Raw genomic sequence first — 26,740 nt, forward strand, 5'->3', positions numbered from 1 at the left:
TGCCATCCTCTCAAAGATGCCCATACACCTGCTGCCAGCTATAAGCTGGGCTGGGGCTCCACAGACCCCACTGCAGCCATTTGCAGCCTCCCAGTCAACTGTCATGGCAAGCCTCTGCCCCTCATCATGGAGCCCAAGATGTTCACGACAGGGGCAGGCAGCAGCTGCAAGCCCTACCACAGCCCCATAAACCTGCAGGTGGCAGGTGAGGGGCTTTCCCAGCCTGCTGCTGCTACCTGGAAAATGAGTGAGTATAGGTGCGTGCTGGTCTCCAGTAGATGAAACTTACCATTTAACCAGTAACATTAGGGAAATTTAAATGAATACTTAATTGCTCGTGCATATGAGAGACAATTGGCCAAATTTATTCCAGATGTAAATACAAGCAAAGGTGAAATCAACCACCTGGTAGACAAAAGGCAACAGCTAGAAGAGATTTAAAAAACAGGTAGTTTTTTATTAAAGGCAAGATGCTGTTAGCTATAGAGCTTCAGAGGCTGGTCACCAAGCCTACAGAAGCAAATTGCAGAATAATTATAATTGCATAATAATTGTACAAGCAAATGAATGCAACCATGAAGGAGGGAAACAAATTAAGGTTTCCTTAAGGACTAGGTTTGAAGTCTTACCTAAAGGCCCATTTTAAAAAAAGGCTTGGCTCAAATTCAGGCCTAATTTTGACATACAATTGCTATTACTACATATAGGCTTTTTGAACACAAAATTGAATTGATTCAATCTTTGCAGGTTAGTTTAACTTGGCTAGGCTAAACCAGTTTGTAATGCACATCCATCACCTCTGGACTGAAGAAATGCAGGCACGTGCATGCAATGGCTCAGGCTAGAAGTCAGGGGTAGCTAGAGCAGCTCTCCCTTCTCTTCCGCTGTACTGAGCTGAGGGGGGCATGGCCAGGCCCCGGCCAGAGAAGTTCTCTCCCACTGCTCCTGGCCAGCAATGGAGCCAGAAGGGGATTACACAGGGAGTTGATAGCATTTATCAGCCCATCAAAACAAAACAAGCTCTTCTTAACCAGCTTTCCCAAGGAAGGAATGGAGCGACGTTACCAGCTACTTGTCAATTAGCTCCAAAAAGCCTTAAGTGGACACTGTTCTGTCTGCCTTACACAGACAGCTCTCAGCATTAGCTTGCATACCACATACTGGGTATGATCCATGCTGTGGGAGACAGGAGTGGGAAATCCCTGCTTGGGGGGGGTGGCGAGCAGAGGAAAGCCAGGCAGACACTGCTGTGCCTGCCATCTCTGCTGGAGCTCCAGCCAGGGACCAGAGGGGCAGAGCCAGCCCTACTGAGGAGCAGAGAGCTCTGCCCAGGGCTGCAAAGCATCTGGGGTGCTGGCAGACTCTGGTTTAAGTTAAACCAGGAAGAGGTATGGGACAGACATGGCATAAACTGGTTTGACCCAAATCACTTGAGTCTGATACTACATTCAGGTGTATGTCAAAGCAGTTTCAGCCATTTTCAAACCGGTTTACGTACACTGAACATCTGTTCTGTTATAGGTTTATTAAACCAGTTTCTGATCACATAAACCAGTTTGTGTAATGTCTGTCCCTAGCCCATAGTTGGGTAGCAATATATTCACTTTCTCGTTTGTGTACTTATATGTGGGGGGGAAAAAAAGAGACCCAAAGATCACCCCATGTCTTTGGCCCAAATTAGTCTTTTCCACGGTTTCCAGGGTATCTTGGGCTCCTTACTCTCTGAGCCAGATTACAGCATAGGACCAGTATGAGGGTTATAATCCTTGATGCTAGCCATATGTTCTAATTGCTAATTCCACATTCCCCTTGGCAGTAGAAGACTTTATTTAACATGAGCTTTTCAAGCTTGGCCACCCAAGGCAAACAGTTCTTAAGCCAAAGACTCAAATCAGTCTTTCTTGACTAAAATGTACATCTAAATGCCAATTTCAGCAGCCATATTCAAAACTCTGTGTCCTGACTTACTTTGCTAATCAGGCTCATGGAATTGTGCCTCTCCTCTGATGGTGCAGCTGCCTCCTTCTACAAAAACAAAGCCAATTTTCCACCTTGGGAGGAAAAACCTGCAGCATCCTTATAGGCTCGGCAGTGCTACGTTGGATAGCACTACAGAAGAAAGAGACTTGGGGGTCATCATTGACCACAAGATGAACATGAGCCTGCAATGCGATGCTGCGGCTAGTAAAGTGACCAAAACGCTGGCGTGCATCCATTGATGCTTCTCAAGCAAATCCCAGGACATCATTCTCCCCTTGTACTCGGCCTTGGTGAGGCTGCAGCTGGAGTACTGAGTCTAGTTTTGGGCTCCACAATTCAAAAAGGATGTGGAGAAGCTTGAGAGAGTCCAGAGGAGAGCCACGCGCATGATCAGAGGTCAGGAAAACGGATCTTACGATGATAGGCTGAGAGACATGGGACTCTTTAGCCTGGAAAAGCGTAGGCTCAGGGGTGATCCGATGGCCGCCTATCAGTTTATCAGGGGTGACCACCAGGATCTAGGGGAACGTTGTTCACCAGAGCGCCCCAAGGGATGACGAGGTCGAACAGTCATAAACTCCTGCAAGACCGTTTCAGGCTGGAAATAAGGAAGAATTTCTTTACTGTCCGAGCCCCCAAGGTCTGGAATAGCCTGCCATCGGAGGTGGTTCAAGCACCTACATTCAACACCTTCAAGAGTAAATTGGATGCTTATCTTGCTGGGATCCTATGACCCCAGCTGACTTCCTGCCCTTTGGGCAGGGGGCTGGACTCAATGATTTCCCAAAGTCCCTTCCAGCCCTGATGTCTATGAAATCTATGAATCAAAAAATGCAAAGTGAATTACGTGGAAGCCCCAGAGTTTCTGGGTAGTCCTTGAAACTCGAGCTTTATGGACTAAACCCAAGAGTCCTTCCAGCAGAACCACATTTGTACAACTGAATCATACTGAAAACAACCTGCCTCTGTGTCTTGTGGTGTGAAATTATCAGCACCTCTACCCAAGAGTTCTTTCTCAACCTCTCCCTGAGTTGTTTAATTCTCACATTTCAGTTTTACTGTTATACTAGTCCATCTAATCTCCCTCTAATTTTTTACAGCATAAGCAGATCAAACACCTCTAATGCAATCAGAATATTTCAGTACGATGTCCCCTTTTTTCCCCCTCACATAATGATCATTCAATTTGCTGCAATGCTGTACAAAATAAACCACTAATCTCTTAAAACAACAAAAAAGATACATAATGAGTCAAAGACAATACTGTATTTTCTGAGCTGAAATTAAAGCAATGGCTCTTTTTAATAAAGAATTAGGAAGGCTTGCTAGAGCCTGAGAATACAAAATAACTAACTAAAAAAGCCCCAAAGCTAAAAACCACATACATGAAGGAAATGCATTTACCACCAAAGTTTATACAAAAACACCAGTAGGGTGCTTTTTGATAAAATATCAGTGAATGAAAGTAATAAAGCAGAAAAAAAATGGGTGAAAGAAAGGACAGGTGAGAGGGATAAACGAGAAGATGAGGGCTCAGTGAAAAAATAGGAGAGTAATTTCATTCTTTATCGGGGCTTGCTAGTTTCACCAGTCAGAAACAAAGAAAGGGACAGTTCTTTACAGAACACTGTGCCCTCTCTGGGACATTTCTTCACTTAATGGCTTTACTTAAATGATACAATTTTAAAAACCAACTTGAACATGAAACAAGAATTCACTCACAGACTGAATTGCATTAAGTATGGTCTCAGTAGAGACTCTGAATTCTTATCCCATTACCTGGACTAGCTTTTAGAAATTTGCTGTCCCTTAGTGGTTCAACTGCTCTGTTTTTCCTTTTTGACCTCTTGAACCTGCCTTCACCTCCCTCAGCAGCAGTACCCCTCCTTCCCTCTTCCTTTCCCTATCCTTTTGTATTTAAATTACTTTATTCTTTTCTCTTTAATGTCCCTGGTCTCTGCAAGTCCAATACTAGCAGCTGACAAAGTAGGCTGCCACCTACCGAAGCTTATGCTTTTCTGAATGAGCGAGTCGGTAAACTGCTACAGTCTGGGTCCATCTACACGTTCATTAACGTGCCTTTACTACTGCACATTAAGTTTAATACCTCTAATATGAGGTAGCACAGGAAGGCGCATGAGCCTGCGCTAATGCACAGTAACAAAGGCAGATTTTTTTTTGTGGCGCTTAATGTGCAGTAGATTAATTCTGTTGCGCATTAGTGCATTAGCACGGTTTTTGCCATGGTGTGCTAATGTGCAATAGAATAAGCTATTGTGCATTACAGCATCTCATGTACAGCTCATGAGGTTTAACAAAGAAAAGTGCAAAGTCTTGCACTGAGCAGTTCATGGGATTCTTCCATCCTACAGGCTTGGGACCAACTGACTAAGCAGTAGCTCTGCAGAAATGAACCTGCAGGTTACGGTGGACAACAAGCTGGATATGAGCCAATAGCGTGCCCTTGTTGCCAAGAAGTCTGACCGCATAAGGGACTGTATTAGTAGGAGCGTTGCCCCACTGGTCAAGGACGTAATTATTCCCCTCTATTCTGCACTAGTGAGGCTACATCTGGAGTACTGTGTCCAGTTTTGGGCCCCTCACTACAGAAAGGATGTGGATAAGTTGGAGAGTGCCCAGCAGAGGGCCATTAAAATGGTGAAGGGGCTGGGACACATGACTTAGGAGGGAGGCCGAGGGAACTGGGCTTATTTTGTTCGCAATAGAGAGAACTGAGGAGGGATTTGATAGCTGTCTTCAACTACCTGAAGGGTGGTTCCAAAGAGGATGGAGCTGGACTGTTCTCAGTGGTGGCAGATGATGGAACAAGGAGCAATGGTCTGAAATTTCAGCATGGGAAGCTTAGGCTGGATATTAGGAAAAACTCTCTCACTAGGAGAGTGGTGAAGCACTGGAACAGGTTACCTAGAGAGGTGGTGGAATCTCCATCCATGGAAGTTTTAAAGGCCCAGCTTGACAAAACCCTGGCTGGAATGGTTTAATTGCAGCTGGTCCTGCTTTAAGCAGGAGGTCCTGTCCAGCCCTCATTTTCTGTGATTCCAGGATTCTGAATGGTGACAAGGATGATCAGGGAGAGCCTATAATATGAGATGAAACAAAGACCTTGGCATTTTTAGCCTACCAGATTGAAGGCTGGGATAACTCTTTGTAAATACTGGAGAAGATCTCTGTAAACTAAAAGATGATGTGCTGAGTAACACACACTGTCTGTGGATAAATTCCAGCTCAAAAATAGAAACCATTAGAAGGCTGAAGTTTTGGAATACTTTCCAAATTAGACTTCTGGGTCAAAAAGCACCTGATCTAATTTTAAAATGCAGCTTGATACATTTATTAAAGGGATTATATAATGTAATTGCCTGAACATACTCTCATTTTTACAAGGATATCACCTATTCTTGTATATTGCCCAGTCATATTCTCCGCTCTAAAGAAAATAGTAGAATATCGCTAATAATTATAACCAAGTATCATGGAGCTGAAATAAATTATATTTTTAACTTGGGACTTCTTGGAGAGAAATAGGTTGAATTTCCTTTTAGAATTGTTCATCTGTTGTCTTTTAGAGTGACAAACTTTTCAGTTATGTTTTTGGCTTTAGTAATTTAGAGACTGCCATAGCAAAGCAAAGAGGGAGAAAATTAAGAATCTGAAATGGTCTCGGAGATGGGGGGGGAAATCTTATTCACAGAATCTCATTCCATTGCTAGCCTGGGTACAGCATGATAATTCAAATGGAAAGGGCTGAGCAAGGGATATCAAATACCAAATATCAAAGGGATTTTCAAAGTATGTAACCTGATCTCAGAAGGACTGCCTTTGCATAACATATTAAACATGAAACATGTTTGTCTTGCTAAAAGACATACAAGATTGGTTTGAATTCTCTTGGTTAAGGCCATGCAATCCTATTCGCTCCATGAGATCAGTAGGGTTGTACCAGTGTAACTGAGGGGGAAAAAATGGTGCTAAAAGTTTATAAAATGAAAAAGGAGCTGATTCATGAACAAAAGTCCCTAAGGTACTTCTTGAATTTGCTGAGGTTTTGCTGCTATATGGTATCACTACTTGCTAGGACTCGGTTTGCCACAAGTTACCTGGGCTTTCTTTTTTGAGACTTCATCCTATTTAAACAGAGCTTTTGTGAGTACTTTTCTGAGTAGACAGGAAACCAAATTGTTTTGCACAGAACTGAATATTGCCTGTAAGAAATGAGAAACCCCCTCCCCCTCCCCCCCCCCGATATGGCATCAGATATCAGCTTCCAAATATATGAGCCACTGTCTGGTATTCTCGCTCAATGTGCAGTTTCCATCTGCCCCATCTGGGCATCTATAAAGATTTCAGCTTTTGAATAAGTGCTGTTCTGTTTGTTGGATACCACATACAGACAGGGGGCTATCCAAGATGTTCATCTTGTGAAGTGTTGTTCTGAAGCATCTATTCCAGATCTTAGTCTGTTCAGCTTGACCCACACTTCTCCGTCAAGGTTGTTCCCAGTGGGGGACTCATTTGGTGTTAGTATAAAATGCTGTAGGAATAGGTTTGACCTTTCCCAGAGGTTGGCCCAGTCCATTGCTGCTCATAGGGTTGGTTCATCATCCCCAGTCTCTTTCAGGAGCTTGTGGGCTTCATGTATAAATGGTTTACAACATTTAAGCTCTTAAGCCTCCATCTATTCAGGTCTTCAGTTGATGAAGCAGGTAGTTTTTGTCATCTCTTGCCTCTATTGCCAGTAATGATATTATATCACTTGGTCTAATGCCCAAGAGTACAGGGAGTACATCTGTGTGTAAGTTATGTGGCCTGTTCTGAGTCTCAGCACACTGTTAAGTACAGTTTTGAGCTTTTTAGTGGAACAATTTCTAGACTATACAGGAGCACAGTAACCTGCTGGGGCATACACTGTTGCAAGTGTGATAGTTCTGAGCACTTTGATATTGGCACCCTTTGTCGTGCTGACTAAATATCTTAAGGCAGCTACCTGTGCAGAGACTTTACTGCTGACCTTCTGGATGTGACTTTTATAGGTAACGGAGTGGTCTAATGCGACTCCTAGGTAGGTTGGGGGTATGCTCATGGGGAAGGATGTGGCTGCCTGCTCTGATATTCAGCATGCTCTTGGCTCAACAATTATCCAGGTGGAAGGGTAATGATACTGATTTATTGATGCTGAACTTCAAATGCCGCTTGAGGAGATAGTCAGACATGAGATCCATGCCAGTATTTAGCATCTTTTTCAATTGTGTCCTATCAGTTCTTTGGGCTACTATGGTGACATTGTCAGCACACATGGATTGCTTAGATGTTGTATGTGGGAAGTCTGAGGTATATACATTGAAAAATATCAGTGCTAACACTGACCCTTGGGGGACTTAGTTCTTCAGAGTGCATACTCTGCTATTTTCTCCTGAGGTAGTACTGAGTTTGAACTATCTGCTTGAGATCACATTCATAATGAAAGCTCATAGCTTATGGTAAGGTATCATAGAATGCGGTTTATATTTGAGGCTTCGGTGACATACAGTACCATAGGCAGCTGTAAGGTCAGTAAAGACTGCACTTGTTTTCTGCCTCATTTCAAATCTGTTTTCTATGTCAGATGTAAGTAATGTAACTTGGTCAGTGGTACACTACTTTTTTCCAAAAGCCAGCCTGTTCTTTTGGGAGCTGGGTATCAATGATGTTCTCAATGGGATTTTCATAGTGCAAAGTTGGGGAGGAGGCAGGGGAGGGTTTCATAGCTGTTGCCTATGAAAGCCTATGCCTCTCTAAACCAGGGGTTCCCAACCTTTTTAGATCATGGACTGGCAAATTGCAGACTGGAAGTGATTGCAGGCCAGCAAACTGCAGTCCACAAGTGACCAGCATACTGCGGCACGGCAGCCAACCCTTTTTTATACTGAGTATAAAGAAGGGTTGGCTGCCACGCTGCAGTATGCCGGTCACTTCTGGACTTCCAGTCCGGCAGCCAACCCTCCTCAGGACCGGAAGCCAACCCTTTGTGGCCCAGTACCAGGGCGTGGGAACCTCTGCTCTAAACCAGTTTGTTTCTAAGGTGCCACCCTGCCCTTCAGAAGGGCATAGGGGAGAAGAGAGATCAGCTTAATGGAAAATGAAGCCATGATTTGAGGTTAGATGGAAGCAATTATTTCTGTTTTCTTCTAAGCGAGACAAAACATTTCCTTATGCCTTCATCTTGTTTGCCACAAAATGCAATTTGTCAGAAGTATGCCTGCAGAGAAAAGCAGAATCAGATGGGGTGCACACCTTAATTTTCCCATCTGGAAAACCATGGTAATAGAACTGACAACTACAGCTGGTGAAAAGAAGAAGGTTGCATTGTTTTTTCTTTACAGACACTTTTGACAATTTTGTATTTTTCCTTGTCTGAAATTTTCCATGGAAGATGTAAGTTTTTGGGAACACATCAAAAATGAAATAATTTGCCTGAAAACTCTTTGCAGGCATCTATTTTTTCAACATGTCAGTTTTTTCATAAAAATACATGAATCATAAAAAAAAAATGCCCTTATTTCCATCAAAAGCAGTAATAACGCCTTGACAACTTTGCTTTGCTTCACTTGAAAGAGCAGAAAGAGTAACAAGAAATCTCTTTATCTGATATATCAGTTCAGCAACTACAGGACCTCTGGACTTGAAACTCCTCTTTGGTCATATGTCTTACTCTAGTAATCCTCTATAATCTGTTAGATGTTTCTAATGGCAAGTAAGAAGCCACCTGGAGTCGAAAAGCTTTTCAGTAATCATCATATGCTTGAGGTTTGTTCACCTTTTGCCTGACTGTGATGGCTTAAAATAGTAATTTATCCCTTAATAGTTGTCTTTGCAACTTCAAGCAGTGGCATCCTCAGAGCACATATTGTATTCACTCTAAATCTGTATAGCCTATAATTTCTCTTGTTACATCTCTTTTTAAGACCAAGTCTGCCTTTTCAAACTGCTGTAGATATCAGTTACAGTGCAACCATCTGTCAGGTAGCTGAGTTACACACTTCAGGAAATACTATGTTGAATTTGAGTCCTCATCTCCGCTACCAAAAGAATGGCAAGGGATTCTGGTGCTGCATTGTATTCCCAAAAGAATGCAACAGCATCTAAAATACAAAGCTTTTCTGATTAACGAGTGAAAAGTTATTCTAGCTACTACTTGTATATGTAATGCTATTTTATAGCTCAGCATTTCAATATGCTTTGTAGATACTGATGAATTAGATCTTGCAATCCAACACAATGGCAGATAAATATGATCATAACTATGGGTAAGGAGTCTGAGGCACAGAAAGGTTTTGGCTGCATTTGCAACAATAAGCCCCAGTGCTGCTGAGGTTCTGTGGCAGGCTTTTCTGGTGGTCTACAGCTACTGTACCAATCTTAACAAACATGTAGTTCTATGTGCCTGCCCTGCCCCCACCCCCCTTTGATCACAGCCTGCTTCACAGAATGGTGCAAATGTACCATCCTCCAGTTGCCAGATGATGTAGATGGCTTGGTACTACTTGTTAGACTACTATGGACAACAGCGACTAGTTTCACGAATCTTTGGACTTCCGGTGCTTGTACACATGCAGGATACCTGCTCCAAAGCGTTCTAATTAGAATGCAGCGGAGCAGATTCGATTAATCTAATTGGAATGGCAGGGTCACTTTAACTAAAATTCATTGAATGAGAGCTTTAGTTAAAGCACCCCCATTGCCATTTTGAAGTGCACAACACTGAATACATGAGATGTTGCAGGCATTTTAATTATAGCTGCTTTCAAGAGCTCCTCTAATTAAAAGATTCCCTCCCTCCTCCCCATGCTGGAGCACATGCATAGATGCCCAGATACCTGAGTGCAAGAAGGACTCTCTTTATGCCAGACCCTGCACAGAAGATGGGGGAATAAAAAGGAGGAGACATTTTTTGTATTTCCATCTAGAGGCTTGAGACAGTGGTCCTAAGTGACTTGCACATGGGTAGCTTCTGAGGAAGCTAATAACTTTATTCAGATCACTTAGCTCCTAATTCAGTGCCCTAACCACAAGACAATTCGTTGTCTTCAAATGGGCTAAAAGACTTGTATGGAAGAGTGCATAGGGGAACTGAGATGTGATGGAAAAGTAGAATTCTATTTCGGGAATACTTCTGAGAAAGTTGCTTTTGAAAGTGTTTATTTTATTGTTCAGCACTGCAGTGCAAGGCAAAGGGGAAGAGCAAAACTTTCTCCAGATTAGGGAACAGGAATTTCTATTCTTTGAACAACTTCACAAAAGCTAAAAATAGATTAGTCCATTGATACAGAAGAAAACATTTTGCCAAGAAATTGGAATCCTATTTTTCATGCCCACTGTTTGCTTTTTTTTAAAAAAAAATCCAGAACAAGAAAAAAGACTATTACAACCAGCAGTGGGACAAATTGAGATCAGTAATTATCGCCAAAGATAATAAAACCTTTTGGCTAGTTGTGTCGAAGAGAATAGCTAATTATAATTTTAACATTGAAAATAACATTACTGCAGACTGTTGGGTAGAATATTTTTCCAATCACTTTACTTCTTTCATGGAGCAAATAAATAGTAATTAAGGGGGTAATATACCTATTATTGATACAACCAAGTATCTAGTAACAAATGATCAAATAGAACATCTTCTCCAAGTACAGTGGAAGAATAAAGCTCCAGGCCCAGATGGAATACTGGTGGAAATTTATATTGATAATATCAAATGGTGGACTCTGCTCTTGGAAAAATGGTATAATTTTATAATTGAGCTGGGCCAAATCCCAGATTCCTTGAAAGAGTGTACCATTGTACCTATTTTCAAGAAAGGTCTAAAAGATAAGCCAGAATTTTATCACCCCATAAATTTAATAGACATCTTGGCTAAAATCTTTGGGTGTCACTTGTTATACCATCTCATAATATAGGTAAAAGGAGAAAACATTATATGAATATCAGACCAGATTTAGGGGTGGATATTCCACTATTGATAACATATTTATTCTTCAGTTTTTTACACATAAATATATGCAAATACAACAATCAGCATTGTATGTTGCATTTGTTGTTCTGTCAAGGGCTTTTGACAGTATAGATAGAAGTAAACTTTGGGAGAAACTGTTAAATTATGGGATTGACTCTTTTGCATCTGCTGATAGAATATTGTAAAGATGCATGGACCCAAGTTAGATGGGGCCTGAGGGGTGAATTTACACAGAAATTTCAGACACTAAAAGGGTTAGACAAGGACGTATTTTGGCCCCCTTGCTATTTAACCTTTATATGAATGACATTATTGGAAATTCATTTTCATCCCCCCCAAATTACTAGCAACCCTGATCCCTATTTTAATGTGTGCTGATGACACCATCATACTGTCAAGAACCCCCATCAGATTACAGAGGCAATTACAACTTTTGAGCATCTTTGTGGGCAGCATAACTTAAAGATAAATTATGATAAATCCAAAATGTTTTGGGGAAGGCGTTTGGTGAAATACCCACGGAACAATGTCAGTGTGGGGGGACAGCTGGGGGGGGCAGGAATCAAACTCAAAGTTGTTAAAACCTATAGGTACTTGAGTGTGATGTTTACAGCTTTTCCATCATGGACACACCACATTCAGTTGGTTAAACTAAGGCAGCCAAATCGGTAGTGGATATAAATAGATTTTATGAGAACACGGCAAGACGATCAGTCCAACCCATATTAGCATACAAAGCCAAAGTTGCATCTCAGATCCTGTATGGCACAGAAGTATGGGGCTATGCCATCAGTAATGTTGTAGACAAACCTCCGAATAAGTTTTTCAAGGCTCTTCTAGGTCTTCTTTCTTCAACTCCTTCTTCCTTCTTGAGATTAGAGATGGGATTTCATTTTAACTAATATTATTATTGGAATGGTGGGATTCGGGTTTAAAATCCTGCCTCTTCTACAGTCTTGCTTGCTCAAATTGTGCTATATACAAGACATCAATAATCCCCTTTCTCTTCTATCTCCCTGGCTAGCGTTTTTTCCCTGCACTTTTGCATTTTCCGGGATGGGGCATTATGACAATGAAAGACTCTTCTCCCCCATAGAAGAGGTCCGGGTTTTCCAGAGGTTCTGAAATATTGCCAGGCAGAATGAGTTTTGCATTTGAGTTTGGCCAGGGCTACTTGCATTGCCCCTCTATATATTATTCTTTGGAAATTAGATTGTCAGGGAGAAAGGTATTTACAGCTGGATCTCAACAGCAAATGGTGAACCTCTTTGACTAGACTCAGGACTGAACAGATGCCCACAGCTGTTTTGGCTGGACATAGACTTTCCATTTCAAGGGCTTAAAGATGTTGCCCAGACTGTCTTTTGGAAGCCACTGTTCATTATGTCTTAGAATGTCCTCTATATAATGACATAAGGAAAAAGTATTTATTACCTTTCTTGCAGAAATTGATATACTTCTCAAATAGAGAGAAATTAATACGACTCTTCCAGCAAGCTGATCCATATTTAGTACACCATCTTGCAATTTTTGCTTGCAAGGCTGAAGTGATCGGACCTAAACATCCTTTACTGTTGATACGACCGATAAATTTTATCACTATATTTGTTTTTTACTGTGTTAATTGTGGACCTGTGCACAACACTTTTATAGATTCATGATCTGATTTATCACCATATTTTACTTGATTATGTTAATTCTAGGAGTGGGAATAATGTTTTTATAATGGTTGGCTGCATTTTATTATTATATTTGCATTTCTGTTATTTTTGTTTCAATTTATATTATGGTTGTATGTCTGTTGCGTTGTTTTCAGGAGCATGGATTTCAGCCAGAATCCTTAATAAACTGAATTGAAGTGAATTAAAGAAAGCAGACATATACATCCCCTTGTGCCTGGCCTCTTCCTAAGTAAAGAGAATTAGTCAGATCAAGGTTGATTTTGTACCGTTTGAAGACCTATCAAGTTGCAGCAGTATCAAATAATGTGGATTAAAATACCATTACTCACTGCATTCTTGTGCAGTGTAATTACAGGTATGGAAAATTCTGCAGTGCATTTGATCTTTGCTATTTTCAGGAATAGCCATATATTAAGCAAGCAAAGCATACTGAAATCTCAAATTCTCTGAACTGTACAGATCTGAAAATTATAGAATGGCCCATCATTAACTTCTCTCCTCTTTCTCACTTAATCCTAAGTGATTGGTAACGACTATACTCTTACAAGCATTTGATTTTTATAAATACAGTCTGTCGTAAGATAGGAAGAAATCTTGTCATAGAAAGATAACGTTTCTAGTGACTTTTTAGAATTTCTTGGAAACTTCTTGCCTAAATTTTCAGCTTTGGTATCATCTTAATTAAGCTTTTTGCTATGTGGCTAAATATTAATCTGGAAAAAAGAGTAGATAAGTGGTAGCTGGTGGGGATGATTTGCTAGATAAGTGTGGAACAGCAAAACTTGTTCTGGTCATGCTTTCTAGTCCCTCATGATAGGATCCAACTGCTGAATCCAGGAGAGTTGGCTGGACCTTAACAAGGCCATATTAAAGGTGTAAGAGCGGGCTATTCTAATGCAAAGAAAGAATAGGGAGTATAACAGGAGGCTGACGTGGCTAAACAGCTGACTGTCACAGGAGCACCAAGGTGTCCTGTGCCATGCAAGTGAAAGTAACAGAGCTGTCAATCAACAGGGCAGTGCAGCTGCAGGTTGCTATGGCAACCAGCCGGTCAGGTGCCCAGAAGGGGGCAGGGCCGGGCCCTTTATAACAGCTCAGGCGGGGGCCTACCAGCAGTTCCCCTTTGGCAGCAGCAGGAGCTGCAGCTCTGCGGGAGGGCTGAGCAGCAGGGTCAATGATGGTGGTTTGGCTGGCTGCAATGATGCGAGGGGAGAGAGAGTCTGGACAGTGGTATGACTGAGAGTCAGCACTGTGTGGAGTTTGGATTGTAAGCCGGTAGGCCTTTTGTTATGTTGTAGCCGGCTGGCTGACTGTTTGGTTTATTTATGGTTACACCAGAGGACCGGGTGAGGCTGTAGGGGCATGAGGAGGCCTCACAGGAGCGCCCCAGTGGCTTGGGGGCTCCTGGTGCCCAGCGGGGGGGCACGAAGTGTGTGCCGCAGTCGGCACAGCGGACGAGTGTCGGAGAGGCGCTCGCCGAGTGGGGATTGTAGCCCCAGCGCGGGAAGCGCGGCAAAGGCCCCGGAAGGGAGCAGCGGGCGCGAGAGGCGTGGCACAGGCCCTTGGGAGGGCAACAGGCATGTGGAGCATAGCATAGGCCCCAGAGAGGGGCAGCAGGGTGCGCGAGGCGTGGCTTAGGCTCCGGAAGTGGGCAGCGAGCACAAGAGGCGCGACACAGGCCTAGAGAGGGCAACGAGTGCACATGAGGCGCAGCAGAGGCCCTGGAAGGGGGCAGCGGGCGCGAAGAGCGCGGCAGAGGCCCTGGAAGGGGGCAGCAGGCTGAGTGGTAGCCCAAGGGTGTAACAGGCCCAAGGGCGCCAGTAACAGGGCGGCAGCTATGTGCCAGGCCCAGGGGCGCCGGTAACAACAGAAGTTCTAGAGAGGGGCGCCGGGGTGGGATAGCCTTCGGGCGCCAAGCGTATGGGAAGCCCAGGGGTGCCAGGGAGGGGCACCAGGGCGTGATAGGCCCAGGGGCGCCAGAGAGGGCGCCATAGGGCAAGGGACCAAACAATATCCAGAGAACAGCTGCGAGGCTTGGGGCCTGCTAAAGGGGAGGTAGGAGGCATGCATTGCCCTTAAGGCAGGGGTGCGCTGAGGCACCCCTTACGGAGTAGGGGTAGTAACACGCACCGTTCACCAGGGGATAGAGGCAGCCTCCCATCTAAACCTATTATCATCAAAGACTTGGTGGGCGAGAAACAGAGGGTGCTGAGTCCACCTTAAGTGACAGTAGGGGGGCGCTAGGGAGTTCACGGCCACTCCTAGGCCCCACTCCCTCACACTGACTCCTTAGTGAATTGAAACTCAGAAAAAGGAATCATATAAAATGTAGAATTACTATGGAAGAATAGAAGAGTGTCACGTGGGCATACAGGGAGAAAATCAGGAAGGCCAAGGCATGAATTGAGATGCAACTAGCATGGAACATAAAGGGCAATTAAAAAGCGTTCTGCAAATATGTCAGAAGTAAAACTAAGACCAAGGAAAGTGTAGGTCCCATACTAGATGCAGACTGTAATCTAGTAATGCATGCAGAGAAGGCTTAAATAGTTAAAGGTTTTTTTTTTGTTTTTTTTTTAAATTTCAGCCTTCACAAATGAGGTCAGCTATCAGATCACAGGTATAGCTGGCAGCAAGGATATGGGAGAAGACAAGCAGCCTAGCATAGTAGAAGAACAGATGAAGAATGACTTAGGAGAAGTTGGATGTTTTCAAGTAATCAAACCTGGACAAGTGTATCCTGGAGTACTCGGGGAATTGGCTGGATCAATTTTGGTGCTGCTGGCTTTTGTGAGGGTTCAGCTGGGATGTAGGCAGCCAGGTCTGTGGTAGGCCACTATGAGCGACTAGGGAGTCAGCAAGGCAGGAGCACAGATTTCCTGAGTTGTGGGTTAGGGTCTGGCCTGGGGGGCGTGGAGAACATGGGTGATCAAGTTCCAGGAGAGCTAAGAGCAAAAGCCCAAGAAACATAGTCCAAGCAGCAAGCCGAGATTAGAAATCGGTGGTCAGACAGCAGGTACCAAGTTCCAGGGGAGATCCCAGGTCAGAGTCAGGAAAAGCCAAACCAAGTCAGGAGCCCAGAGAACCAGAGACAGCTTTGAACATGAGGCTTGCCGGAACAGACTGAAGCTATGTGAAGGCATGTCTGCAGCATCAGCTAGTAGTTGTGCTTAAAACAAGTGACTGATGCTTTCAGCAGCCACTCCAGTTGCAGTAAATTGGGGGAGTCACATTAGCCAGGGATCAGGGGCAGGTGTGATAACTCAAGTGCTCGGTCCAGCCAGGCACGCTTGGTCAGAGGTCCTGACAGCTGTTATTTTTGAGATCTCATCTGACTTCAGTGACATCCCACATGATTAGAAAAGGGCAAATATAGTGCCCATCTTTAAAAAAGAGGAGAAGAAGGATTCAGGAAATTACAGGCCAGTTTGTCTGACCTTGATACCTAGAAAGAGCATAGGACAGGTCATCAAGAAATCTATATCTAAGCACAAGAAGATCAGGGAAAGCCAACATGGGTTCATTAAGAGCCACCCACATCTGAACATCCTGATTTTCTTTTATAACAAGCAGATGGGTTCTGTGGAATGGGGTAGAGGAGTGGGTGTTATATACCTTGACGTTAGCAAGGCTTGACACTGTGTCCCATGACATTTTCATTAGTAAGCTAGGGAAATACAGTCTAGCTAAAACCACTGTAAGGGGGACATAAAGCTGGTTGCTCAAAAAGCAGTCATCCATGGCTCAATGTCTAATAAGAAGGAAGTATCAAGTGAGACTCTCCAGAGATCTGTCCTGGGTCTGGTATTTTTCAGTGTCCTTATTAATTATTTGGAAGATGGCATTGAGTGCATTCTTAGCAAACTTGCAGATGGGTGGAGCAAATTCCACCAAGATGAATGGAGTTGAAAATATTCTGTGGTGGTGAATTAGGATTCAAAAGGTCATTGATAAACCGGAGAAATGGTACAACATTAATCAAGTTAAGTACAAATGAAAAGTGTTTATGGAATAATTGTGTGCACAAATACAGACTGAGGAATGACTGGTTAAATTGCAGTATTGAAGAAAAGGATCTTGAGGTTATAGAAGACCATAAACTGAATACAAATCAACAGTGCACTCTTGTTATAAAAAGGCCGAGAGCATACTGAACAGTATTGAACACAGTATTGCTTGCAAATGAAGGAAAGTGTTCCTTCTGCTCTGTTCAGCACTGGTGAAGCCTTGCTTGTAGTATTGGATTCAGTTTTTGGCACCATGCTTCAAAAAAGACATGGACAAATTAGATTCAGCAGGAAGCAACACAAATGGTTAGAAGTATGAAAAACATTACTTACAAGGAAAAGCTGAAAGAGCTGTCAATATTTAGTCTGGAAAAGAGAAGACTAAGTGGGGATTTGATAATAGTCTTCAAATATCTGATGGGTGATTTTATAGAAGGTGGTGACAGGCAGATCTCTGTGGTCACAGGGGACAGGACAAAGAGCAATGGGAAATTTTTAGGTTGGATATCAGGAAGAACTCTTTCACTCTGAGGATGGAAACTTTTTCTCTTTCTAGACTTCACCTGGCTCTAGTTTCTTAGTTTAAAAGGTCAAGAGCAGCTTCCATTATTAAAGGATGACAAAATAGTCATTGTTTCTTTGCCTTCCTACTAGCTTCTTAGGTTAAGTCGAATTTGTTATATAATAATAATGATGATAATAATGATAAAGCATGCGACTAAGGGTTCTTAAAGAGAACTTCAATTGCTTGTCGCTTCATGTAATCCAACTGACATGTGGAGGACCATGAGTAGAGACAATTCTGTCACTAACCAGAGATGTTATGAATGAAGTGAACTAGAATCCTTGAATTAAGTGACCTGGAATCCATACATCTCCAGCATGTGCCAGACAAGTCCATTAAAACAGAAACAAGTCTAGCAAAGGTAACATCTTTGAAGATCAATGTCTTTTTTAAAATCATGATTAGGAAGTTTAACTGCTTACCCTGGAGCCACTGCAGGGAGGTAGTAAATCATGCTCAAAGAGCATGCCTGGATGAAAATGCAATTATGGTGAGAAAAGGGGCTGTGATGAAAGAACAGTATTTCATAGTTTCATAGTTTCTAGGGTCGGAAAGGACCTGAGCAGATCATCTAGTCCGACCCCCTGCCATGGCAGGAAAGAGTACTGGGGTCAAACGACCCCGGCAAGGTGTACATCCAGCCTCCTCTTAAAGTCCCCCAGGGTAGGAGCCAGCACCACTTCTCTTGGAAGTTGGTTCCAGATCCCAGCCGCCCTGACCGTGAAGTCGCGCCTCCTGATGTCTAGTCTGAATCTCCAGTCTGCCAGCTTGTGACCGTTATTCCTGGTCAGTCCTGGCAGTGCTCGGGGGAACAGGGACTCCCCCCATGCCTGCTGGTCCCCCCCTGACTAGTTTGTAACAGGCCACTAGATCCCCCTCGGCCTTCTCTTGTGGAGGCTGAACAGGTTCAGGTCCTGTCGCCTCTCCTCACAGGGCCTGCCCTGCTGCCTCCGGATCATGCGAGGGGCCTCCTCTGGACCCTCTCCATGTTGTCCACATCCCTCATTTCACCAATCTAGTTTTCTGCCAAAATTTAAAATTTTACAGCTCCTGTCAAAATTGCAGAAGCATCATTGCTTTGGATGGGTGAGCTGGAGTCTTTTGTGGACTGTGTACCAGTCGAACAATTAACTGCGCTCCAAATACAGAATCCTCACTACTAAATGTCTGAGAGATTTCCCAGTACGGCTCTTCTTTAATTGCATCTGTCTGGAAGATTAGGGGATCCTAGTCTAGATTTATACAGTATTGATCATATAGCTGATGATTAACAGAAACTATCATGAATTGCTTACGTGAGATGGCAGTTTTCTCTGTGTGTGTGTGTGTATGTGTATGTGTGTGTGTGTATTGACATTCTCTGAAGCCGGCTATTTTTCTCTGGAAGAGGCCATTTTTACTCTGGGAGAAAAGTCTGAACATCTATACTCTCATGTTTTCTCCTGGGAAAGCAGCAGCTCCCCTTCCCCTCTGCCCCGACACCATCTGCACAGTATCGGCAAGCTCTCCACTCATCAGGTTCTCAGCATCCAAATTTCTATACGTGTGGCTCTGGGTAAGGTTTTCTACCAGGCAAACAAACCTGGGAGAATTCTCCCAGATTATTTGAATGTGTGGTCACAGCAGATTGGGCATATTTAGAGCACAGAGAGAGAGAGTGCCATCTTGATAGTGTCCTCTCCCATCCTCTGGCAAGTGTGAGGGATTTCAGAGTTGGGAAGGGACAGAGCTAAGGAGCAACCATCTGTGAAGGTATGCTTCCTTCAAGCAAACATAAATCCAAGAAAATCTATTCAGCACATTCACTTAGACTGCTAAATCTAAGGGGCCAGAAAAAAAGCACTTAGCACTCAGAGCAATACATGTACGTAGATATCTTCCTCATTTCAGTATGCAATGTGCAAACTCTTTGTGTGCCAATGTGAGAATATGCCTAGTAAATATTAAACCCTTCTCCCCCTTTGGTTGCTCATTAAAGCTGTATGTGTGCAGTGAGTTAAGGTATATTTTCATGCATTTGCCTGGAATATATCTACAGGATGTTCTAAAGAATGTTGTGGTGATTAAATAGATAATAATTACGTAAAGTTTAAAATTTATGGCTGCTTGCATACATGAAAAACAAAACAAAATGGCACTTTAAGCTTGGCACGACCCTGTGTCAAGCACAGCACATGCCTGGAAGAGGCATCATGTTAATTGGACCCAGCTCTTCTGTCCTAGAAAAGTTTCTGCTTGGGAATACAGGAATTTAACCCTATTATTTTGACCTCTGACAAGAACACTTAATTATTCCTAGCTGTCAACCTGTCATAAACTGACCCTTTTAAAAAAAAAAGTTTCCTGGTTTCCAGGTATTAAAGTTACCATCTTCTATCATAGCAAAGTCCACATTCTTTAAAGCATGGGAATTAAGTCAGCATGATACTATGATTAGGTGAACATCAAGATGTGGTTTGTTTTAATAATGGATAAAAACAACCCAGAAAATTCAGCTCTGGATCCAGATTTGACTGCCAAGTACAGAATCGAATCACTCTTCTTTGCAGTTAATACCCAGCGGGTATTATTGAAATCAACATGCATGCAACAGAACTCATAGCAGTGGTTTGCCTTTTGTTGTTGAGCCAAAACTTTATCTTTCATTGAAAGGATAGACATAAACTACCCTTAAGTCTATATATCACACTACACACTCGCTCAGTAGTTGTTGCACATTTTTCCTATAAGGAAAAGAGATAATTTATATTAACTGTCTTTTATAGTGCTTCCCACTCATCCCAGTTTGTCAGAATGACATTTCACCTTTCTGTCAACAAAATGCAACTAGCTTGATATACCAGACTATAAAATAAATTACTGTGCAAGACCCCAGTTACAGTGCATCATGCCTTCATTGAGACTAATATAGTCGCATGCTTTCCATGATTAGGTGTACACCCAGACTTAAGCAACCAAAAAACTCAGGGGAATCATAATAATCTGCTTGGCAGCCCTGGAATGTTTCTGCGTCTCGGCAATCTAAACAGTATGGACTAGGACGTAATGTCTTGGACTTGCATGGCTCAGAGTGCATATTTCTGCACGGAACTAACTACTGACTCTTTTGTAGCTTCCAGTTTACTGGCATTAAGATTTCATAGAGAATGTAATTCTGCTTTCACTTTTAACAGCTTATTGCCAGTAAGTTCGTGGGTTTTTTTTCCTTACATGGGGATGTGGTTAGTGGGCACATGCCTTTATAATCAAAGAGCAGTTCTCAGCACCAAAACCGCTTGCCCACTCTTTTAGCATGATGTACTTGCAGCTGAAAGAATGCAGCTGAAAATAAAGCCTTTGCTTAAATATTTATTTTTAGATTGAATTTCCAACTTTGCAGCCACAGCTTCCACTTTCTGACACGAGACCGGGCCTGATAGTGTTCCTCAAAAGACATTATTCTTTAAAGTGGATCAAAGAGGTGGTACCCTGATCTCAGGGTGCTGTTACAAGTTACCTTTAAAACATTTTAAATCTAATCATAATGACATCTCAGACCGGCAAAAGTGTGACTTGTTAAGAGAGGGCTGGTGAGCAGGAGCATCCTGGAGCCAGGACACCAGGAGCCAGGACTCTCTTGCTCCTCTGAGATTCTCATCACTGAGACCAGTCTAGCTCCATCCTCTTTGTAACTACACTTCAGGTAGTTGCTATCAAATCGTCTCTCAGTCTTCTCTTTTACAGATTAAATAAGCCCAGTTCCCTCAGCCTTTCCTCATAAGTCATGTGCCCCATCCCCCTAACCTTTTGTGTTACCCTCCACTGGACTCTCTCCAGTTTTCCTACATCCTTTCTGTAGTGGGGTGGGGGGAGGCCAAAACTGAACACAGTACTTCAGATGTGGCATCACCAGTTCCGAATAGAGAAAAATAATCACTTCTCTTGATTTGCTGGCAACGCTTCTACTAATGCAGGCCAGCCAGTATGCTGTTAGTTTTCTTCACAATAAGGGCACACTGTTGGGTCATATTCAGCTTATTATCTGCTGTAACAGCCGGGTCTCTTTCTACAGAGCTGCTGTTTAGCCTGTGAGTCCCCAGCCTGTGCCACTGAATGGGTTTGCTCTGTCCGACTTCGCACTTGTCTTTATTAATCTTCATGAGATTTCTTTTGGTCCAGTCCTCCAGTTTTTCTAGGTCTCTCTTAAGAGCTCGGTGAGCAACTGTTCACTAGGACACCTGAGGGGAAAACCAGGACTAACAGCTACAGACTCCTGGAAGACTGATTCAGGCTTAACATTAGGAAAAACTTCTTCACAGTCAGGGTGTCCAGACTGTGAAATAAGCTCCCTCTAGAGGTGGTGCAGTCACCTACCCTGGAAATCTTCAAGAGGAGATTAGACAATCACCTTGCTGGGGTCACTTGGCCCCCAGTTACTTTTCCTGCTTGGTGCAGGGGGCTGGACCCGATGACCCTCCAAGGTCCCTTCCGGCCTTACAATCTATGAATCAAAATCAGTCTAATTGTAGCCTTACCCTCCAGTATATCTGCTGCTCCTCTGAGGTTGGTGTCACCTGCAAACTTGCTGAGGGTGCACTCCATCTCATCTTCCAGATTATTGATAAAGTCCTTAAATTTATACACCCAATAGGTATAGCATAGTCAGAAGCAAGGGAGATCTCTACCTGTGTGCCTCGATTGCAGCTTGGAGGGAATGAAAGCCATCTCCGTGCCATCAATCCATCCTTGATATTGTTCATGTGGTGACAAGGCAAACAGGCAAGAAACAGCATTGTCTGGCTCATGCTCTGATCCATCAATTAGGAGAACTGAGTTCTAGCACTTTTCTGCTGCTAACTTGCCATGCGGTGTTGGGAAGCCTCTGTCTGTTTCCCAATGTGAGAGATGATTTTGAGCTTCCTTTGCAAAGTGCTTTGAATTGCATGGATAACAGGTTCCACATATTAGCTAAGCACGACTTTGATAAATGCTTGCTGCCTCTATGAGCAGTACCCAGCCATGCTTTGCCAACTGCTGTTTATCTCTTCCCCCTTTAGTTCTAGTGAACTGGATGTATTTAAATACCCTTGACAAGGTGCTACCTGAGGCACCCTACAATAGACTCAACCCTGCAATAAATGCCAGCTCTTCATTTACACTCATTTTTTATGCTACAGAAAAATAATAGAGCAATTCTTCTGTTGTAAAGAACTCAGAAAGACCCTAAGAGGGCAGAATACTTTTAGCACTATGGGTCTTTATGTGAAATCTCAAATTTATCTTGTGAATAGCGTTCGTAAACTTAACAGTATTAATATTGTGTGGGACCTTTGTAAAGATCTCAAGGCAACTTGGTTGAGAATCACTGGATTACATGAAGACTAACCTGGTGGCTCTGTGCTGAGTGCAAGTTAATCCTCTGTGGTTCCATCCTCAGTGTGGAGCTTTGTGAGACCGAAGCAGGGAGAAGGAGGCTTCCCCAGGCTCCTGGATCCCACCATGCAAGCTTCCCTGGGCTCAGGTCTCATTGAAATTAATGCAGTGACGCCTCACTGAGAACAGAGCCGCTGAGGATTACCCGCGGCAGCTCTGCTCTCTGCACAGAGCTGCTGCATGGCGAGACCTGGGAGCCCAGAGAAAATGCTCTTCCTTGTCCCTGGGCTCCTGGGTTTTATTGCAATCATGGCGGGGCTCCAGGCTGAAAGCTGAGCCACAGAGCAGCAAGGCCAAGGAGCCAGGGAAAGCATGCATGCCTCCCCTCGCTGCATGGTCTCCCTGCACTTAAGCCCCAGAGGTTCTCCCCGCTTTGACCATGGAGACAGGGAAATATGCTTCCCCACCTCCATGGTTTTGCTTTGCTAAGCCTCTCAGAAGTGTCTGCTCTCCATGTGGAGCAGAGAGAGGGCAAGGAGTGGCCACAGCTGCCACTTCAGTTTGTCTGGTGATTCTAATCTGAGGAAAGGAATTTTGCTTCATGGACCCTTCCCTGCAATTCCCTTCCTAGTCTTACAGGTTTCATACCTCCCTCTTCCTGAAAATGTAATAGAGCTAGGGTTACTCATTCAAGGCCTGCTGTCTGAACACCTGCAGACTGAAGATTGTCTTTGATTCTTTGCATTGCAATACAGACTTGGCTTTGCTGTAATGCTTCTGAGACTCCCTAAGCCTGAAGAAGGGTGATTAGCGCCTGAAAGCTTGCTAAGAACTTTTTCCAACTACTCAGTTGGTCTAATAAAAGATATCATGTCTACTTGCCTGCCTTATTGTGATACTTTTTTTTTGCAGGCTGTATAAGTAGGGGAAAAAACGGATGGGGGGGGAGATGTGTGCTTTCAAAATCATCTGTGATAATTTTGACTATTCCTGTTTGTCTATGAAAAATAGATTAGTTTAGCCAGTGATGTTATTGGATTCATCATAGAAAACAGCTGTAAATATCTTTTTGACTTGCAGATACTACCACACGTCTTGCAGGCAGCTGGATTCCAGAGCATGACCTGGGAAATTCCAGTCTTTCCTTTGCCTCTGGAGTGCTTCTGGGACAACTATTATTTATATGTGGGAAAGCATCCTTTGTGAGGGAAAGCAAAAAAAGCCGGAAAGCTCAGCAAGCCACAGGCCTTCAGGAAAAGGGCTGGACTTTAAGATAAATCAGTTTTGCTCTAAACACAAATGGCATGTTTGTGAAATGGTACAGAACTGCAATTTTTGGAAGCAAAGTGATGATTAGTAACATCACTGCAGTTACAGCCTTGTTTGCAGGGTTTCTCTGCTTGCTTGCTTTCTTTCTTTCCTTTCTGTTCATTTTCTCATCTGTACAGAATGTCCTATACATTCCACCTCCCACATCATTCTCCCCGAAACATTTTGCAGCTGATGCATTGTGGTTTCATCTATCTTTTATTGTAACTGCTTTCTTAAGTTCAAGGTTATAAATGAATATTTGAAAACTCCCATTCCACAACTGCATGGCCTGATTCTCATTTACACACAGGCTCTATTCCATCATGCTGGCAATGCAATAATGCCACAGTGATGTGAGTGCATCTACATGTGCATATTCATGAAAAGCAATAAACTCTGGCACATATTGCACCAGAGTTTATTGCTTCAAGGCACCATGTTTACATATGCCTCCAGGACCACAGCATGTTGAGCTGGGTCAGAGGAGCCCTGGCTGGCAGAGGATCCAGGGGATCAGCCTGCCAGCCCAGGGCTGCTTCAACCCAGCTCAGCATGCTGCAAAGGGGCTGGCTGTGGCATGAGGCTGCCCCAGTGCTGGCTAGCTGGCAGGCAGCCCCTGCACTGAGGCACCCTCATGCCTCAGCCGGCTGGGTCAGCATTCTACATGTGTGTTGCTGCGGACAAAAAAACTCTGCAGCAGGACAGTACTTGTATTTTCAAATACTAACCTTCTGCAGAGTTTATTAGTTTCCTGTGGCCTAATGTGCAGATGCCAAGTTGTTTACTGTGGAGTTAATTAGGCAACTGCAGTAAACGTCTCATATAGACATGTCCAGTGTAAATGAAAATTAGGTCTACAGTCTCAAACACTTGACCTACAGCATTTAAAGAAGTCTTAACATATTTTGTTTTTTCTAACAAAGAAAATGGGTATCAAAGCCCCATCAGTTTAATAATCCTAATCCTTGTGGTTCACTTGGCATTTTAAATAGCATCCTCCAGAGCCCTTCTTTTTTCAAAAAAAGCAAAACAAAATAGAAAAAGGTTTTATGGGGTGAATATTTTTCCTGTGAGGTTAGGAAACCATTGTGTCTGAAAGTATGTTTTTACACAGTTCTGGTGTATTAGATCATGGACTTCTGTGGTTTAGTATGACATATCACTGCAAAATCATAGAGAATCACGTGGAGGGAAATATGGGGATCTAATAATGATTTTCAGTATTCAGAGAAGATTGTGAAAGCCGAAACCTGGGCACACTGGATTGGTTCATTGAATGGTAGTTGAGCGTATGTGCATGCGCGCACATGCACGTTAAACTGGAACTAAGATAACTTACACATCACAACTTTTGGAGAGACAATTGTTGGTTAGATATTGGAAGGTTAAGAGGGCTAGATTTGAACCTCCTTTACCAGACTAAATCCATTATCATTCTTCTGAGATCAGAATCCTTTCAGTATGAGGTTTCCTGTATGTAAAATGCAGTCAATAAACATTGCTTATTTTACCCCCATCTTCAGCTGACCTACCTGGCCTGATGCCCTGTCAATATCTTTATTTGTCTGCCTTGCAGAGGGATGGGTCTGTGACAGGCCTGCATCAGCCCAAAACAGCCTCATAATAACCTGTGTCTTGAAATCCCTGGTTTCCAGAACACATTTTAAAATTACTTTGACTTGTTATAGGTATAGAGTAGCTGGATAATATAACAGCTCACAGGCAAAATGTGACCTTTGACTTCTCCCAGTCCTTTCATTTAGTCGTTTACCCACGTGCAAAAGACAACTGAGAATGGCTGAGTTCTACACACTGCATCTTTTTTACTCAGTCTGGACCTTAACTATTGCAGCAAATAAGCAACTGGCCACCACGCTTTATGTCAGCTGCTAAGAAGTGTGGAAGTTTGCATCAAAGCAGCTCGAGTCCACAGGACATCATGAGTTTCCTTGAAATCCTCCCAGCAGGTAGCAAAGCCCCATTTCCCTGGCCTCCTTGTAGGCTGGAAGGCTAGATTAAGGTTATATCATCATACAACTGACAAGCATACTCAAAGGAATCAGATAATTAAGGAATATATTGTAATGCACAAGAAGACTGAATTCAGGTTCCAAAAACAGCCTTAATGCTGACATATCCAAACTTCTGAGAGCTTGGCTTTGCAACATTAGTAATAGTCTTTTAACATGGAAATTTTGTGTGCAGTAATAACTGCTATGAAACCTAGATGACAGCATTTGTTTTATGACATGCAGGATATATATCTAGTTGGTGAGCTTACTTATAGACACCCCAGTGTTGGCTGAAATTCATTGCTGGTGTAATTCTATTGATATCAATTGACATCAGGGAGTTATGACAGGGAGTCATTAGGTCTTTATATGCAATCCACTGAAGACAATTTTTGTAATGGAAAAATCTTTTTAACTGTTTTACAGTTTTTCTCTAGTAAGATTTGTCTAGATATTAACATCTTCTATTGGGACGGAAATTAAGGGGGCCACCGCCCAGCACACACCCTAGCCACTACTTTCCCTCCTGTAGCAGTGGGGACAGGGTATTCAAGACAACTCTCTAACACTTAGATTCTGGACCTGGAAAATTATTAGAAATCAATAAATTTCCACCTACAAAATCTAATTATTGGGGGGCATCGTATATTTTGAGCCATGTTATATTAAGAGAGTCATGAGATGGAAAAAAGGATTCAGTTCAACAAAGCATCACAAAACTCAAATACATACATTATAGATAGGGTGACCATAAGTCCTGGATTGCTTAGGACAATCCCTGATTTTAGAGGCCGGTCCCAGGCACAGGGTTATAAATACTGGTG

Source organism: Crocodylus siamensis, chromosome 3, assembly GCF_052110815.1.
Source record: "Crocodylus siamensis isolate JL-2025a chromosome 3, ASM5211081v1, whole genome shotgun sequence".
Lineage (NCBI taxonomy): Eukaryota > Metazoa > Chordata > Crocodylia > Crocodylidae > Crocodylus > Crocodylus siamensis.